The sequence below is a fragment of the Grus americana genome, chromosome 3 (assembly GCF_028858705.1).
Source record: "Grus americana isolate bGruAme1 chromosome 3, bGruAme1.mat, whole genome shotgun sequence".
In the NCBI taxonomy this organism is placed as follows: domain Eukaryota; kingdom Metazoa; phylum Chordata; class Aves; order Gruiformes; family Gruidae; genus Grus; species Grus americana.
The window spans coordinates 71,275,313-71,289,167 of NC_072854.1; the positions used below are offsets into that span (position 1 = coordinate 71,275,313).

The 13,855-nt window shown below is 43.1% G+C and overlaps 1 protein-coding gene across 2 annotated transcripts in view; it reads right to left on the reverse strand.

The window, feature by feature from the left end:
• Positions 1–7,956, reverse strand: part of PLEKHG1 (pleckstrin homology and RhoGEF domain containing G1) — a 135,822-nt gene extending 127,866 nt beyond the window's left edge. For both annotated transcript variants that reach the window (XM_054821370.1, XM_054821368.1), the window contains exon 1: positions 7,689–7,956. The gene's annotated coding sequence lies outside the window, so the exon portion shown is untranslated. The remainder of the gene's footprint in view (positions 1–7,688) is intronic.
• Between the last annotated feature and the right edge of the window lie 5,899 nt (positions 7,957–13,855).

Sequence of the window (13,855 nt, forward strand, 5' to 3'; positions counted from 1 at the left end):
ACCAGAAGAGGTGACACTGCAGGTGAAGTGGGAAAGTGCAAACTGCAGTAATGGAGATCACCAGGCTGAGTCACCATGGAGGAGATCAGCTCTAAACTCTGCTCAGCATGGCTCATGCCTTAGCAAACCACTCTGTCCTTCACACAAAAAGAAGGATGGGGTTTTCTTGATGCTCTATTCTGCATTTCGCCGCTGGCAGACTTCATGAAAGAGGAAAGTAATTCCTGAAAGGAAGGTCTGCAGAAAGCCTGGTCCTTTTCAACTGAAAAATTTGCCTAGCACTAACTCTCCCGGCATACAGATATCTCTGATACCAGTTTAGGAACAATGTCATCTAAAGCATGCCAAGATATTGCCCTATAAATCAGAAAGAAACCTTGGAGATTAAACCATTATTGATGCCCTCAGGAATTACTTACTATCTTTCACTTAATAACAGATCACAGAATTCTACAGTGGCTTACCAAAAAGCCTATACTGCGCCTGATACTCGGTGCTGCAGGTAGATGTTCAGAAGGTAAGTTTAATGGCTTTCCCCTGGAAATCTGGGAAAAACTCACTAAGTTAAATGAGTTCAAGCTCAGGAGAAGGAGATACTGGAGACGATACCCTATCACAAGACAGAAGAGACTTCACAGGATAACCAACCTGACAAGGCAAGGATTGTAAAAGGCCAGTGAGGAGTGCGGGGAGTTAGCCTGTCTGCCTGCAGGACAGAGACAGCAACCTCCTCAGGCAGCAGGAGCACAAAATGACCAAGATATAAATCTCTTATTTGATCTGACTTCAGACTCATCTAACATGAGACAGAACTGACAATTATCAGAGAAGACTGACAGAAAGGAGAGATTACAAACTTTGTATGCTGGCATGAGGGAAGGCATGCTGTGTCTCCAAATTCAATAATGATTCATTGTTAAATACCTCTTTGTCTACCATTCAAATAGGTGAAGACTGCCAATTCTTCAGAGAAATTAGTGTTTCTGCAATGGGCTGAAGTCTATGATGACATCACTCAGACACTGAGGTATGACAGCTCTTTGAGCAACCTTACAAGGTATGTTATCAGGATAATGAGAAGGAACTGAAAAGTAAACAGTGACACAGCTTGAAACACGCTTTAGTGTGAGGCATGCTAATCTCAGCAGCACTAAGCCTGCTTGCAAGCTAAAATGATGTTTCTGCTGATATTAACTTGGTTGCAGCTTAACCAGTAAGTGGAAAGCTTTGTGCCTACTGAAGTGATAAAGAAGATTACAGACTTGCATAGTAAGTAGTTCTTCCTTTTACCCATCTATTTTCAATTATTTTTTTTTTTAAACAAAGAAGGAACTGTAAGTTTCCCTTCATATCAGGTATTAAGGACACAAAGCATGATGTTACTTTAGATTGAAGTACCACAGATCAGTGGCAGCAGCAGAAAGCAAGTAGTTCTGCCACTATATTTCTGAAACACATTGGGACCTCAACTATGAGCCTGGACTTACTGGGACTGGTAACCCAAATACAAAAAAAACCCAACACACACCCCACCCACAAAAAACCACCCCAAAACCAACCAACCAAAAACCAAAACAGCAAGTTGATACTGGTATGTAGAAATCACAACAAAGCTGCAGCAGACACTGTACCTAATCTTTGAGGAAATGCAGGGGGGATAAACATTGGTAAATAACAAATAAGAGTTTACAGGTTAATGAGGAAGACTTGCCTGTGTTTACAGATAACCCCACCTAACACAAGCGGAAGCATGGGAGAAAGCACAAGCGCTACAGCCTATGCACTAAATCCAGGAGGTAGAGACTACTCCTGTGGGCTGATGAAAGACAGAAGCCGACCTTGAAGCCCATGCTCAGATGACAACACTGAAAGATGCCAACCGTGACCATGAAAGGAAGCTGGCTGTTGCACTGTCCCTGACAGTGCTCCTTAAGGCAATTCAAACAGCTTTCTCTTTCCTGAGCTAGGTATCAAGGTTTTATCTACAACAGCTCTCAGTAAGCAACTGGAAGGTGATTCAATCACTGTTCCTGTGACACCCTTTTTACCTCTGCTCAGTTCTTCCCATGAGAGGATGAATACATCCTATCAGCAGAAAACATTAGCTGAATGACACTAATGCCTGGGGTGTGATCCTGAAATGTCTGAATCGATATTTACGTTCAAATACTTCAATGTTAACATCCATTAAGTTAGGTTTTAAAACATCTGGGCAGGGCTCACAAGCAAGTTTCTACAGAACGCATGCTTACAGGAAGAGGCTTGGCACCACTTGTACTCTGAAACTCAATGACAGAGCAGGCAAGCAAGGCTTAAAGGATTCAAAGATAATTAGCACTGCTTTAGAGTCACAAGTTTGCATGGGAAACAGCTGCCAGCCCAAGATATCCCTGTTCACTACACTTACAAAGCACATGTGCAGCTTCCACTAGCATAGCCACCCATGGTCCCATCGAGGACTAGGAAGCAGGACCAGTGGAACTTACGCTGCAGAAGGAAGGAAGAAAGAAAACAAGTCATATGCATCAATTCTCTCTTCTAGACAAATTTTTAAACCAACACCTTCCTTTGTGTTTTCACAGCAATGCTCTGTATCATGATTAGCAAGAACACAGGCAGTGACCACCCCCATATTCATTCAAGTCCTTCCGAGGGCACCCCAGTCAGCAGCTGACGGTGGTTTAAAGCAGCTTGTAATTTTGCTTGGACAGCTGCTTCTTTCAGGCTTCCTTGATAAGTATCAGTAGCTTTTCCCTCCATTTCCTTCCCCAGTCCACCCTGACTAGGCCCCTTTCTTTTCCTGCACTTGTAATCATATTTGCAGTTAAACCTATTTTAGGCCAAGTTCATATAAACTCGACTTGGCAAATCAGGCTAGATAGACCTATTTGATACAACAACCACAACTAAAAAGAAAAAAAATAAATTATATCCTTAAAGTGACTTGAGAAACTTTTAACACTATGAGACATTTTGTCACACACACACTCCTTCAGAAATTAACACAAACAGCCCTTGCTGAAACTCAAAGTTATTTAATCAGTTCACGTTCATCTCTTGTATTCTTAACCACATACATAAAAGGCTCCCTGTACTTCCAGTGACCTGTTGCCACTGCACTGCTGATGTGTCTAAGACTGACTTTACCTCTTCACTCGCTCTGCTCGCTCCTGTTCCCCCCTCGGTTTTGTGGTTCCACTCACTCAGATGTGTGATGTTTTTCTAAAGCCCCAAGTCTTGGAGCCATGACATCTCATGGGAATCTCAGTTCTTCTTTCAAAAGAGAAGTTTCTGTGCATTACAGTTACAACAAAAGAACTGGAAAATATGACTTTAATAGGCTTAAAAATAAAAAAGAACTGAAAAATATTACAAGATTATAACGGTTAATAAACCAAACACGCAAGTTTGGGAAGCCTGAGCCATGATTGGGGTGGGGAGGACACTGTTTGGTATCGGTGATGCCGCACAACTCTTTAGGTGGTTTTGGTTAGCCTCCCAGAATGAGACGCTTAATCTGCTATTAAATGAGCAGCTATTAGAAATGCTTTGAAAAGCCTCTTTAAAAAAAGAAAGGGGGGGGTGGGGGGGGCAGACAAACACAACTATAGGTTCCATGTCTTCTGCATTCTCAGTTTACAATAACACTTTCTTCCACTTTTTTCTTCATTGCCAGTCCTACAAACTAAAACTCTTTCTGTGTAACCACAGTAATGCAGGTTCTGAAAACAAAGCATTCAGACACTCCACTTTGCTGAGGGCTGCAATAATTCCCCCCCCCGCCTTAACACTACAAAAGCAAAATGCTGTTTAGAGTAAGTAGTGGTAAGACATCTTCATTGTCCTCACAAGCAAAAATTCCAGCTCATTGTAAGAGGACTGCCATATATAATCACAACTACTCCAAATGTCTTCAGTAGACATTATGTTACTAACTTGCATTTTTTCATCTGCCATTATTCTATCTTCTATTATATATTCTAGCTAAAAATCTGTGCGCTACACTTGGCCTCTCAAAAATTTATGGCAAAGTAACTTAAAGCCATAACTAATTTAACGCGTCAATAAAATGTTTCTTTAACACAGCAATCATCCTTCTCAACACATGGCTGAATACAAAAGGGAATGCACATCAGATTAATTCCTTTGTACTAGCTTATAACTGCCACAGCTTTATAGCTGTCTAATCTGAGAAATGCTTCTAATCAGAGTCATGCAAATGGCTCCCTTTATCATCAGATTGGATGTTTTAATTATTTCCTGACCCAGCTCATCTGCCCCCATGGACTTGGGGTACATGACAGGGCCATGCTGAACACCATCTCCAACTGCCACCCAGCAACGTGGCGCCTCTCTTCTTCACGACCCCATGCTCCAAAGGCCAGGAACTGCAGCTCTGGCTTGGCTGGAGAGAGACTTAGTGGTGCCCAACAATTGCTGGAGTGGCAAGTGAGCATGAAGGAAACAAATAGAAAATAAAAATCAACAGCTGAATGAGTCTTCGGCATACTTTAGTAGATGTGCTAAATATCTGTTAAAAGATTTATATTTGGGACTTCTTAAAAAAAAAAGATAAAACCAAAAACCTGTCCATTCCAAGTTCACGTATTTTGTAGTATCCTTCTCTTGGAATTGTTTTGGTTTGGGGTTGGTCTTTTTTAAAAAAAAAGGGCACACTTAAATTTTAGAGATGATACCTCTGTAAAAAACTTCGGTTTTTTTAATAGCAGTATCTCAGGCTAATCTGTGGAAGTATTCTTCAAAATTACTAACAGCAGATTTTGTAACTGTGTTCTTGTTAGCCCTCTCTTTGGGTTGATCCAAAGAGTACTCACCAGAGCCTACGAGTCGTATGGGTGATGCTATCACAGAGCTTCAGCTACCCCTGTTACCAATAATCTTTTCGGTAAGGTAAAATGACAGAAGCCACTATCACAATTACAGTTCTCTTAGTGTTACATGATTAGAGAAAACAGATCAGCTTTGCACCGCAGAGCTTGCATTCAAAGATAATAAAGCACTACTTCAAGTATGAACCTTCATCAGTTGCCATAATCCTATCTAGTTAGCAGGGCTTAAAAAGCCTTTCCTGAATTGGAGCCAAGAGATCGCAAGCATAGGAAAGGCAGAGGACAACAGGTATACGACAATCCAAACAAACGTGCACGAGGAAGCTTTCAAACATGCACGCTACTCCAAATGACGTAGCAAAAATACTAACACCAGTGCCATATGAAAAATTGCATCAGTGAAAGGCTCAACCATACCAACCTAAACAGGTAACAGTAGCAAGAAGTACCACAAAGTCATGACTTGCCTAAATTACTTATTAAATGAGTAAGCAGATATTTTCACTTCCCTTCTAGCTTTAACCTTTTCGGTCACAACAAAGGTTTAAAATAAAATAAAACCAAAACACAACCTCATTAAGAAAAAAAAAACACACACAAAAAAAAAAATCCACAAACACCAAACACACCCCACAAAAAAACATCACCACCACACCATACAGAAAGGTACCAAGAGCTCAGGAGGTTAGCTCCAAATATTTTCTACTGGGCACAGTTGATTCCAAGGCCTCGCAACCAATCACTTTAGGCCCAAAGTATGCCTTTGGATAGTTAACTTGTATTCTCACATCCTGCCCAAGGAAGAAGGAGAACACATTAGCAGATGTCCTGAAATCGCAAGAGCTGCCAACAAACTAAGTTCACTACTTGAAGATTTCCAAAGCTGCACATTCTTAACATCTACCCTCACTTACAAATCAAGTCAACGCTGCCTTTGCAAGATGTTACCAAGTAAGACTATAAATTACAAAGCAATTTAACCATACAATTATTTTCCCTTTTCTTTTTTTGAAAATCCTAAATAAAACAACAATAAAAATGGCACATTAGCACCTAGTGTTAGAATCCTAACATGCCTTTGCAGGGATGCACTCAGTCGTACAGCCACAGGTTGACATTGGGTACCTAGGGCTCTCTAGGTCTGTGAGAAAAAGCCAGCATTCCCATAAATGAACACATTTAAAACAGAACCGTTTATTGGACTTGTCTGCATCATTTCTAGGTTGCCAACTGAGAACACAGAGGAGTAGAAGAGAGTCAAAGTTTAATAGCTAAGCATCTGCACGGACCTGAGAACAATGCCAATATTCATTAAGAGGTCAATCTCAAACTGCCATCTCATATTTTCAAGACAAACGCTCTATTAATACATTTTCTAACCTTAGCATAACTCTTATGTTTTCATCTCAAAGCATGCACACATTGGTAAAGAGTTCCCAAAATTATGCCAACTACGTGCCACACACACCAAAAAAAAAAAACAACCTAAAAAACATTTAAAAATAAATCTCAAGGAAGCTATATATTGTGCCTTGCCAACCACAGTGAATTATACAGCCAGGAGCTGCTACAGCCAGATTTAGCTTTGTACAAGCTAACAGGATTCCTTTATAAATTTAGCTAGAGGCACGGGCAACAAACGCTTGTGGAAATTTGAACCGCAACTCTCCAGCAGCAAAGATTGTTCCCTCCAAGAACGAAACAGTAGCAAAAGCAGACTATTAGTAGGCTCTTATTACACAGCTTTCAAAACACCTATAAGTCATCAGGCTCTCTAGGCAGCATTATTAAATTGCTGAAGTACCAGCAAACATTAAAAGAAAAAAAGCACGGCCACAGCTGTTTCTGAGCCTGCCAATTAATAATTAAAGGAGGAAAAAAGCCAACTAAAGAGAGACCGTATTGGAAGCCAGCTGAACTACAGCTAAGTTTGTTTCAGGTCCCTTTCCCTCACACTCGGGGCACTGTGGCTTGTGAAGAAAGAAGGAAAGGAGTGTCTCAGGTCTGTCAACACACCCGGAGGATGAGCTCTGAAGCGCTTCTCCTTCAACAAGGGGGACAAGGACTGGGACACGCAACCCGCAAAGTAGAGAAAAGGCGAGGGCGGGAGATGGGGAAACACATCCAGGGTCCCACAGGACGGCAGGACACTGCTCTGCCCCGACTGCCTCTCCCTTTTCTTCCCTCCCCAGAATAAACGCTCCTGCTACTTAACGATAAGATCAATCATATTTGTATAACCCTCTTGAAGACCCGCTTATCAGAATCCAATTAACGTTATTCTGAAACACCAAAAATTGACGGGTTTTTTGGGACAGAGTTTTCCTGAAGACACGGGTTTGCTAAAGCATCTGCACAGAACCCGAAACGCTGTGCAAGTTTTAACGTATGTTAAAAGAAACACCTCCTCCCTCCCCAAAAAGACTCGAAGGAATCTTCAGACCTCGGCTGAGCCCGGAGCGCAGCAAGCACGGTGCAGCCCAGGCGTGCACAGGCTGCCCCTTTGCTCCGGCGGAGCGGCCGAATACAAAGCACTTCGGTCGGCAAAGCAAACAGCAGCCGGTCGCCGCCGCAGCCCCGGTGAAAGCCCGGCACACGGTGCCTGCTACCGCCGGCTGCCCGTGGCGGGGAGAGGAGCGAGGGGCGGCGTGGCTCGCACAAAGGCTGCGGACACAATACGCCCGCTCCCCCGGGCCGGGAGCTGGGGGCCGCCGTGCCGTGCCCGGGTGCTCTCAGGGGGCTGCAGGGCACCGGGTACCTCACCGACTACCCCGGGCCGGGCCGAAGCCGCCGCCCCCTCCCCGGCGCGCCCCGCGCGAACAAAGCCCCCGCGCTCACCGGCAGCAGCCTCTCGCCGTCCTCTGCCCTCGCGCACCCGCTCCTCCTCCCGTCTAAAATCCAGGCGCAGAGGTGCGGGCCGAGCAGCGCGGGAGGTTATCCCCCCTCCCCGCAACTCATTCAGCAGCGGCAGCGCCGGGTGGCCTCTTCGCAGCGCCCGCAGCCGCGCCCCGGCTCCGTCCGTGCGCTCGGGCTCCGGGCAGCGGTTTAATCTCCAAACTTCCTCCTCCCGTCCGGGCAGGGGAGTTTGTGAAACTCCCCTCCTCCATGCAGCTCCCGCAGCCTAGCCGCTGCCTCAGCCCCTCCCCAGGGAGGCCCGGCCCGGCCCCGGGCTGCAGCTGACTCCGCTCCCCTTCTCCTCCTCCTCCGGAGGCTGGGAAAGGGGGGAAGAGAGATTAACCACTCGGACTTGTCTCTGGAGCCGAGCCAAAGAGAGCAGTCGGATTACAGCCCCGGAAAGAAGAAGGGAAGAAAAGGGGAAGGGAAAAAAAAAAAAAACAGCTACTGTTTTCACGCAGGGAGCAAGAACTCGGCTTTCCTGCCCTCCCTCTGCTGTCAGGGCACCTCATGCCGCCCCGGCTGGGAACCCCATCCCTGCCTCGCCGAGCTCTCCACCGGCTCCTCTCCGCCACCACGGGTTTTAAATTCAATGATCTAACGCACAACATCGGTATTAAATGGCGAGAGCTTCTGTAAATGAGTACAAATTGCCAAAATGTGAAGGGGGCAGGTCCACCCTGAAATACAGTCCATAAAAAGCAAATTCAAAGAGGTTTTAGAGACTACACCTGCCACCTGGCAGTCTGCCTGGCCATCATCTTTGAAAAGATGAGTTTACAGCTATTTTATTTTTTTTTATGTTGGGTAAGACACACACGAAGAGAGAAACTGCTCAAATAAAGCCTGAGTTCTTCATACACGTTCAGTGGTCTTTATTCTTCTGAGCCCTAACAAAATCCTTAGTTTCCTGTAAAACCTTGTTCCATACTTCACATTTAGTAAAGCTCTATTGCTTTTTTCTGTAACATAGTTTCTCCCTCTACTCATGCTAATGTAGAGCACGTGGAATATGAGGAAATTTGGGAAGTCAGAATAGCTCATAGTTTTAAGATGTCAAAACAAGTAAGTACAGCAATAATTCAGAAAAGCAGGAAGTTTCAGTGTTTGCCCTTGTCTTACCTGTTCTCACTGGAATCCTAAAAAAAAAAAAAAAGTTAAAAAAGCTCTGGCAGGGTCTGTTTCTGTATCATTAATTCGAAAGCCCAGAGCTCTTCCCCACCATGTACATTGAATATGCTTCAGATTGGTGATGAATTTTGAAAGATTTATGAACTAATTTTGGCCACGTTTCAAACCTAAAGTTTGCATTTAATAAGTGGGACTATATTAGCTTCTTAACTAAAGAAAAAAAGAACCTCAAGTGTTTTAATGACAAACATTCTGATGCATAACATTTACTCAGATTGCAGAATTAGAGCATAGTTATCACCAAGGGGCAAGTCCTGCTCCACCCCTCCTTCCTTGTGAGCCATCACTGTCCTATCAGGCAGGAAAGGCAGATCATGGGAGCCTGGACTCCACAGTTAGTGTTCTGGAATGGCGCTCTACTAAGTCAAACGGTGAAAGGGCAAGTAATTTCAGATGTGACCAGTAGCTCTGCTAAACCCAGCCCACTGGCCATGACCTCCTGCGCTGCATGGCTGCTCCGTATCTGAATTCAGCATCCAACTGAGCACACATCCTTGCTTCAGCACACTATGCTCTGGCCTTGTGCTGGGGACAAAAATTTGGCCTTCGTTTGCATGCCAATTATAAAAAGAAAAAAAAAAAAGCAGCAAAAATCTCTCTAATGAAACTACCAGGAGAGAAGCATTTGTAACTGTTTCCCATTGAGGGGAATCAGGGAATGTTTTTCCTTTATGAATAGATCTTTCAAAGATGATAATAAAACAAACTACTGGTTGATGCATTTAACTCAGGCCAAATTAAAACAAATGAAAATGCACACACATCCCCAAATGGGAAATAAAAGAACAAAACCCCCAAGCCACAGAATATTCCAAGTTCCTTTAAGAAACTGTACAGTCTCTGCAAATAGGTTTTAAAGACCTTACATGATCTGTTCCATATGGAGTTTGTTTTTCCTCAGTGCTGTGACTAACAGGAAAAATCTTCAAGAGGAGAAGTCTCTTCCTCTCTCTTCATCCTTCTACCTCCCTTTCCCCAAAGGGATTGATCATGAGCCAGTCTGGTTTCTGTTTGCTTGTGCTAAAAGTAGCGTTCCAGTGGACTGACCAAATACCTCCCTCCAGTTTTATGTCAACTGATTGATAGAGTACAATCATTGTTGTAGAAAGAATGACAGAGGTTAAGCTTTACAACACTGTAATACAAAACAGTGTATCTGAAGAATCACCCATTTTGGGGGGAATTAGATAAGTGAACAAACTGTGGGAACTCTTATCTCTGAAGGTAATCCTGGTGACACACAGAAGGCGGGATCCAGCTCCATCTGTCAGCTATTCACCTTCATCCCTCCTGCTGCCCCTGCAGTCAGGAACTTGCACCACCGATGAGCTGGTATCTTCCACGCAAGTGGTCAGGACTTGCCTTCATGTACCACTTTAAAGTGCTTTGCTTATTACGGTTGGGGATCTGTAACCTAACATAATTTTCCCCTTTGGGATGCTCCTTTCTTCCAAGAAGTCTGTTTATATCAGGTAGTCTACCAATAGGTTTGTACATATAATATGATCTCAAACATCATAGTACATCTTTATATCACCAGGACTGAATTGCACCAGTCATCATGCTAACGTTTTTCTCATTTTGGCTGTGACTCAGCGAAACTATAAGCAATGCTTTTAAATGTACAGAAATCTGGGTCACTTCAGTTTTGCTGACTGATGATGATTTTCAGCATTCACTTGAAGAAAAGCATAAGTTTATTTGTTCTGAGTTAGAATCTGGGGAGAAAAAAAATCTGTCCCTACAACAGCAGAAAACTGCTACGTGTAAAGACACCCCACACATGCTTAAAAGACAAAAAGACACATCCTAGATTTGATTGTTGGGGGAAGGGGGGGGGGGATCTGCAGAAGCAAGCAGCTGCATCCATGCCACGCACAAGGGTGTTAGGCAGGAAAAATGGATGTAATCTTAACCTGAGCACTCCCCAGTCAGCCTAAATTAAAAAAAAAAAAATCTGCAATGTGCTCCTTGCCTAGCATCCAAATTAATTATTCCACCCACGATACAATTTAATTGGCAGGCACAGGTACACTCATTTGCTTTGCAAAGCAATATTATTAAGTGTGGGGTTTTTTTTAGAGCTATGCCCTTGTTTAATAGAACATACTCTTTCATGTATATTAATGCCAAGGAGTGCACAACCATTCCAGTAATTATATGTTCCAGTAAAATCATTAATATCAAATAAAATGCTATCATGCCTACCTTATACCTGGGTCCTGTAGGTATTCAATTACCTCCAAATTTATGAGATACCTGTGTGAAAAAAATTGCAAGCATATTTAAGTCTTTTCAGCAACAGCTGCTAAAACTTTTAATCACAGACTACAAAGTTAAAAATGTCTCACTCCCAATCTTACTACAAAGTTTAAGCAGAAGTACTTTAAATACAAGATGGCTTTGCATGCCTCTTGCCTTGGGAAACAGAAAGAATGGGAGTAAGATGATGAAGTTTAGCGGTTACAGGTATGAAGACTGTCAACATTAGGAAAAGCCAAGATATCGTATGGAAGGAATTGACTGAACATAATCTTTTTAGGGAAAGAGTTTGATTCCTTCTTTGCCTGGGAATGTTTCCATGCAGAAGTAAACATCTTTGAGATCACTTGCTTTTCCACATAGCAGCACTGCTTGGATCCCCCACAAATGCAACGGTATTTCATAAAAAAAGCATACAGACCAGTTGCAGTTTTCACAAACTAGACTTCTGGTAAATTCAAAAGCTAGCACAGTTATGTTGTCAGCTCACATCCGAAATTCCTTACAAGCCTTGGTCTTTAAGCACAACCTCTACTTCATTATGCTTTCTTAAGTGTTATGGTAGATAACAGCCTTCTACATTTCCCATCCATTCTCCTCTAGAAAGTTTTTTTACTGGCTTATTCCTGAAAACATTTGCATCTACACCCTTGCAAACAAAAACCACATTTCAGTCTTACAAGGGCTTATCTTCTTCCTAATAAAATTTTCTTTGGAGTATTTTAGGCTATAAGGCTAGAACTGAGCAGTTAATTTTAACCTTGTGGACAAGGACAGCCTTCAGTCACCCTGCTCTGGAAGAAAGTCACCACAGGTTCCATATTCCTCATATCAAAGCCACCAGGTAAGGATGAACCATTGCAACGCCTCCAGGATGCACAATGCTTACCCCTTTTCTCTTGACAAGATATTCAAAAGCACTCCAAGCTGGAGCAGGATCCCAGCCGTTCCCTCTTCTCTGTTCAGTGGCTCGCACAGCAGCCAGGCTTACTGAGCACGCAGGAGGCACTTGTTTCTCAGAACACAGCTGCCTCTTTTTAGCTTAAATTGATTATTCAGAAGGAGAGTATTAAGACATGTCACAGGGAGGCCTTTGGTTTGTGTGTTTGATTTCGGATCTGCAAGATCATGCCCTTTAAAAGGGTTTTTTCTTGCTGCGTGCTTTGTGGTGAGTCCACATGCACAGAAAAGCAGGATCAAACCTGAGGTCTTACGAGCACAACAAAGAGTACCCTAGAGTTGCTTTAAGCAGCAACTAAGAGTTACTTTTCAACACTGCTACTACAGGTTGCTCAGACATCAGATGAGCTCATCTGATTACAGGAATCCACTTCAACTTAAAGGAAACTCCTTGAAACATATAACCACTGGTTTCTTCTGGCTCATCTAAGTTATTAAAAGAACTCTTATTACTTAAGCGAAAATCTTGTGGTTCTCTACTTTCAGCTGTGCCTTTTAAAGCACAATGCTCCACGATAATTAGACTAATTGTTTTAAACTACCACCTGAGTAATGAGTAATAATGGTGCTTTTTTTTTTTAGGCAATAAACTAAATTCAGCCTCTGGCTAACTGCTCCAAGATCATCAACTAGTCCCTGGAGTATTTCTCTGAAGCATGACTGGCCTGAGATTCTCCCTTAGTCTGGATTGCTGGCATCAGAGAGCGACAACCTCAGAGCAGGTGGTTTGCAAGGGCAGTTCTCTGGGCAGGGATCGGAGAGCATCCCGAGGGGCAGATCTGCAAGAGGGAGCTAAGAGGACTGTAATCTCCTTTGCTGTATCGCTGTCTAATGCAGCACGCGTTCCCAGTCACCTATCAGATAACTGCTGTGCCACCGTTCAGCCATCCCAATCCTCATCAAAGCTGCATCCTGTGCTGTCCTAAGCTACTAGTGCAGCAAAAAGCTGTCTGGAGGAAAGACTTTCCTATCTGTTAGCAAATTCTAGGAGTAGCAAAAGCCAACCAGGTCACGGGCAGCAGGCATAATTCATCACGGCCCTCAGGCCAGTTTAAATTACACTGAGCAACTCATGCTCAGCCACTGCAGACTGGTCAGGGGAAGGTGATATATCAGATGCTATCAAGCCAGAACAAAGATTTAACAAACCTTCTCTGGTTTCATTTTGCACGTGTCTACATGAGTGCAGACGAGGCAGTGGAAAAGGAAGTCCCAAAGCTTTATCAGGAGTTGTAACGATCAAGGCTGTTAACCCCCAAATGGGAGCTTGCATTGACCTCAGTCAGCACCTATCCAGAACAAGGATGTAAGTCCTGAAATGAAGATCTGTCTTTGATAAAAAGACAGGGAATCTTCTATAGTTTTTACAGATCTTGCTACCTACAGTATGGATAGATGCTTTTGATTCTTAAATAGTTGCATATAGTGAAGTAAAAATGCAAAGTACTTTAAACAGAAGGGAGAAAAAAGCAACATCTCAACCTTAGATAAGGAGAGCTGAGTGCAGAAGAGAGACCTCAGTGAAATAATGAAATAAGAAAGAAAAACAGAAGAAGAAAATAGGGGGGGAAGCAAAACAACAGCAACCTGAAGTGTTATGGTCAGTGGATTGTTATGGTATGTGATGTTATTTCGTTTTATTTAATGTAGAAGGTTAGCATAAAAGGCTGGTACAGGAGAACAACCAGTAAATTAAA